Source organism: Choloepus didactylus, chromosome 6 (assembly GCF_015220235.1).
Source record: "Choloepus didactylus isolate mChoDid1 chromosome 6, mChoDid1.pri, whole genome shotgun sequence".
Classification (NCBI taxonomy): Eukaryota; Metazoa; Chordata; class Mammalia; order Pilosa; family Megalonychidae; genus Choloepus; species Choloepus didactylus.
In genome coordinates, this window is record NC_051312.1 from 84,267,411 (window position 1) to 84,273,191 (window position 5,781).

Below are 5,781 nucleotides of genomic sequence, written 5' to 3' on the forward strand. Positions count from 1 at the left end.
CAAATCTGTCTTTTCTCTTATAAAGTCACCAGTCATTGGATTTTAGGCCCACCCCAATCCAGTATATGACCTTACCTTCATTACGTATACAAACACCCTATTTACAAATACTGCAGGGTAGGATTTGAAGCCCCCTGTCTTTTGGAGGACAGAATTCAATCCATAGTACCCATTATTCAATAATGCATACTACCCAAATGACTGGCTTACTTATTTATTGACATGCCTATCATCTCCATTAAATAGAATATTGTTAGTTTCCACATACACAATGTTCCTGCTCTGTGCTAGCATTGTGCTGGGATCTCAGGTGAGTAAAGCACCATTTCTCTTCACAGGGAGTTAGTTGGGGTCAGGCACACAAATAAATTATTAGGATATAAAGGGGTGAGTGTGGTTTATATAGAATATAGAATATAGCAGAATATAGCAGGATCTGCGGGAACACAGACAAGGTGATTCTAGGAGGAGTTATGCATTTTTATTTCTATATCCCCAGAACCAAGCATAGCACTGGGATCATATTAGATGGTCAAGAAATGTTTGTTGAATTAGAGTATGAAATGTCATCATACTAATAACCCTGTATTTGGCTCTGTGAAGAGTAGATGGTACAGATGAAGCATTCTCCCTCTGAATATACCCTTGAATTGGGCCCAGCCATCACAGCTAAGTGTGATGAACATTTAAAACCTGCTAGCAGCTGACCTGCCAGGGGCTGCCTTTGTTAAGGTTGTGTCTGCCTCTCCTCATCTCCATGGTGTGTTCCCTTGAGGGAAGATGGGCCCTGGGATGACTCTGTCCATCTTCCAAATGGGAAATAAAGTCCCTCACTCCAAAGGCTCACTTGATACTTTCTGCAAATACTACTGACAAGCTTGAGTTTAGTTACAAATTTGATTTCTTGGACCCATTGTTTTTCAAGTTATAATGAAGATATGCACAGTCACTAACTAATTTGCTGATAAGAGGCTCATGGCCTGTATTAGTTCAGGTTCTCTAGGGAAATAGAATCAATGAGAGGTGTCTCTGAGTATCAAATTGTAAAAGTGACTCACACAACTGTGGGTATGCACAACTCCAAGTTCTGTAGAGCAGTCAGCAAACTGTCAACTCCAAGGAAGATGTCTGATGAACCCCTCAGAAAATGAACTGGCAACTTCAACGTACTCCTCAGGAAATGAACTGGCATCTTCAATGAACTGGCATCTTCAATGAACATGTTTGATCAACTCCTCAGGAAACGAACCGGCAACTTCGACGAACTCCTCAGGAAATGCTTCACTGGGCAGACGAAGAAGTGAAGGTCCTCTATCTGTCTTGCTTATAAGTCTTCAACTGATTAATTGGATCAAATCCAGCCAATTGCATTCTCTCATTGTGGAAGGCATGCCCTTTGGTGAGTCATCAGTCACAGCTGCAGTCAATTGACCGATCATTCAATAAACCAGCCTGTTGGTTTATCAACCAGCCTCAAACGTCCTCACAGCAGTTGTGAGACCAGTGTCTGCCCCACCAGACAGCTGGGCACCACCACATGGCCAAGTTGACACATGAACCCAACCATCACATGGCCCCTTACTACTTGAAATTTTGCAGAGTGTGAAAATGCATCCTCAGAACACCTAATGTTCTCTGGGGGTGTTTTCAGGCTCCAATTATCTGTCTTTTCTGGAAGAAACAAACATGTTCCTGATTCCTCTTAAAGCATCTTCATCTGATGATGGTTTCAGTAACCTAAGATCTTGAGTTCTAGAACCTTCTACACTATTGACTTTTATAGGAAGAGTGGTGAATGAAGATGACTCAAATGCAATGATTCTAAAGGAAGAATGATTTTAAAAACACCTATGACTTTTAATTTAAAAGCAAAGTAAATATTAACAAATGCTAAAATATCTAGGGACTTCCCCATCATCTTCACCATAGAATATGGTTATCTTCAGAAGAGACCTTTCCTTATTTATTCTCCCAAATCCTCTCACTCATTCTGAATTTCATTTCCCTTGCCAAATCAACAAAGTTTGGAGATGAGAAACCAACATTTCAGCTCACCTACTCCTCATGGGTTACAGTGTCAAGAAGTTGTGATTCTGGCAGCAATTTTTACATCTAGGCTTTCAAGCACTTGTGGAACTTAATCTATTCCAGAGTCTCTCAACCTCTCAGATTGCCCACTCCACTTGCCTGGGCTTTGGCACTGAATTAACCTTTTCTATGCATTTTTGTTGTTTTAATCATTTTTCTCATCTTAAAATGAAACTTCCTTAACTGAGGATAATTTTTAAAAATACACAAATGTGAAAAAGAAATGAAAATGTCACAAATCTCACAACCCTTAGTAACTATTATTTGCATTTAGATATTTCCCAATTTTTTTCTATGTATGTATAATCCTTTTTAAAATTAACATCAAACATTATAGGTACTTGCCTTTCTTTTTTCTGTTTAATAATTTATCATGATTAGATACACATTTACATCTTTAGATACCTGTTACAAATAGAATAGTCAAATGACACCTAGTATTCAACTGTGCATTGCTATATCTGCTTTCATATAGATCAGCATTTGAATGTTTTCCTGTTTTTATTATTATAAAGAATTATTTTACCATACTTGTACATGTTTTTGTTCTTCAAACTCTATTTCTATAGTGATTTGCTGATTAGGAAATGTATATGTACTCTTTAATTACCTTGATGCAAATATCTAAATTTATTTAAACAATGTTGTACCAACTTTTGCCTACAGTGAAAATAAAACTCTTTTAACCTTAATCACCTGTGGAAGTGTGATGAGGAATGTAGGTCAACTCAGTTTTTATTATCTATCACATCTCTCTGCATCAGAGTATCTGAGCTGCTGACCTCTCTCTTGTTCTGTGTGTCCTGAAAATTGTTCCTCTGGCTTCAGGAAGCTTGTTGACTTCTGGGTCACTTGTTCACAGAGATGAATTTATAGTGATATGTGATAGTTGGGCACATTTCCTATTAATGTCCCCAGGATGGTGGAGTGATTAGAGTGATGGTGATGCTGTGAGCCTTCGCTCAGGGGTTGTGCTGGATTGAATGTATTGTGTCCCCCAAATGCCATTATCTTTGTAGTTTTGTGGGGCAGAAGTTTTTGTGCTGGTTGGATTTGCTTGGAATGCGCCCCACCCAGCTGTGGGTAATGATAATTTTGATGAGATGTTCCCATGGAGGCATGGCCCCGCCCATTCGGGGTGGGCCTTGATCAGTGGAGCTATATAAATGAGCTGACTCAAAGAGAGGAAACTGAGTGCAGCTGGGAGTGATGTTTTGAAGAGGAGCAAGCTTGCTAGAGAGGAGCGTGCTGGGAGAAAGCCGTTTTGAGGCCGGAGCTTTGGAGCAGACGCCAGCTGCCTTCCTAACTAACAGAGGTTTTCCGGATGCCATTGGCCATCCTCCAGTGAAGGTACCTGATTGCTGAGGTGTTACCTTGGACGCTTTGTGGCCTTAAGACTGTAACTGTGTAGCTAAATAAACCCCCTTTTTATAAAAGCCAATCCATCTGTGGTGTTTTGCATTCTGCAGCATTAGCAAACTAGAACAGGGGTCCTTTCCACAACATCCCTGTATAACCCTGTCCCAGATCTGTTTGGTTCTAACTGCATAGATGATGGGGTTGAACATAGGAGGTAGCAGTAGATAGACATTAGCAAACATGATGTGTACCACTTGGGGCACATGGTGGCCAAAGCAGTGGGTGAGGAAAGTAAAGAGGGCTGGGATATATAAAGCTAAGATAACACAGATATGGGAAGCACATGTGCCAAAAGCCTTGATCCGGGCTTCACCTGAGGGCAACTGCAGCACAGCTCTCAAGATCATGACATAGGATACAATGATGACAATTATATCAAAACCAACCACAGAGAAGGTCACAAAGAGTCCATATCCATGATTTACTCTAGTATCAGCACATACCAGCTTCAGCACAGCCATGTGCTCACAGTATGATTGAGGAATGACCTGGCTCTGGCAGAAGGGCATTCTGGAGACCATGAAGCAGAAGGGGCTCACCCACAGCACCCCTCTTAGCATCACAACTGCCCCCAGTTTGCCCACAATAGATGGGGTCAGGATACTAGAGTGGCACAGTGGGAAGCAGATAGCCACATAGTGGTCCAAGGCCATAGCCATGAGCACCCCGGACTCCACAGAAGAGAAGGTGTGGATGAAGAACACCTGGATGAGGCAGGCATGGTAGCCAATCTCATGAGCATGAAACCAGAGTATGGCCAGCATTTTAGGTTGGGTGGAGGAGGAGGGGACCAGGTCAGTGACAGCCAGCATGGCCAGAAAGAGGTACATGGGCTCATGGAGCATGAGGTCAGTCCAGATTATATGAAGGAGAGTGATATTGCCCAGAACAGCGACAGCGTACATGGCACAGAATGGAAAGGCAATCCAGAACTAGAAACTCTCAAGTCCTGGGATTCCAAGCAGAACAAAGGACACAGGATGAGAAGACCTGTTCCTGGAAGCCAGCATCTTAGGTTGGCTAATTAGTTCTCTGTTGGGATGTACTGCTTTCTGCAGGTGATAACAATGAGAGCAATCATTTATTATTAATTAGAAGTGTTTTGGATAGGACAATTGAGTAATGTGGCAATCCAGTTTAATTGTAAGCTGGAATAATTTCAATGATTTTAATTCAATTTTTCAACATGAAATAATGCTACCCTTTATGCTTTATTCATATTTATGTCATTCAAAAATGGGATCATAACATATAAGTTACAGTTTAATTATTTCTTTAGAATCAATATTTTTCTTGAAAGAGAATCAGCTAAATGAAAACTATATTGACAAATAACATCATAGTAATGTTTGTCTTTTATGCTTCAGTACTAAGAACTGATCTGTTCAACCCTTTCCTGTAGGTCCCTCTTTTCATCCTTCTGTTTAAGCCAATTAACTTCTATAACTTTGCAGGGTAAGAAGCAGATTTGGAAAACACTGGATTAAAGGCTCATTGCAATTTATGCAATAATGTTGAGTTTAGCTGACTGACCAATTAAATAACTATGATTAGACCTATTATTTTTAGTGTGAAGCACTTCATAGATCATGGAGTCAGCAAAATTTTTCTGTAAAAATGTTTTAAGCTTTTTGGGCCCACAATCTCTTTTGCAGCTTTTTCCATCATTCTAGTGCAAAAACACAGCCTCAGACAATATATAAATGCATAAGTGTGACTGTATTCTAGTAAGATTTTATTTTACAAAATTATGCTGAAAGCTGGATTTAGTTATATCTGTATAGTTTTCCAACTCCTGTCCTTGATAATAAATTTTCAAGAGGTCCATCCAGAAACCCACACTTTCTCTAGCACCTTTGTGTTTGGCACAGAGTAAGAGGACAGTAGTCATTTGCTGATGGAATTAACAAGCAAATGGTATTTTTCACTGGCAGTGGACCTATTAGCTGATTGTATGTTAAAATAACTGTATGTAAAAATTTGGGTAGCCTTTCTGATATCGCTTTGTTTTCATGCCCATAAAAGATGTATGCCAATTTCTACCCCTAGAGGTTGCCCTGCTGGCCAGTGAATGACTTTGGCAATGTCCCTCTGCCCCTACTTGCCTGACATGCACTGATCCCAGCATCTGGTCCCCTGGTGACCACGACCTCTTTCAGAGTCAATGGCATCACAGCTCACATGGGTCTTACCAGCATCCTTCCACTCTTAATCCCAGTAGTCCTATACATTTGCTTGGAAGCTGTAGTTCTTCCTCCAGAGAAGAGGATCTAG

At 40.5% G+C, this 5,781-nt stretch overlaps 1 pseudogene; it reads right to left on the bottom strand.

Annotated features, from left to right (window-relative positions):
* Window positions 1-2,776: 2,776 nt before the first annotated feature.
* LOC119537189 lies at window positions 2,777-4,517 on the bottom strand (annotated as a pseudogene).
* Between the last annotated feature and the right edge of the window lie 1,264 nt (window positions 4,518-5,781).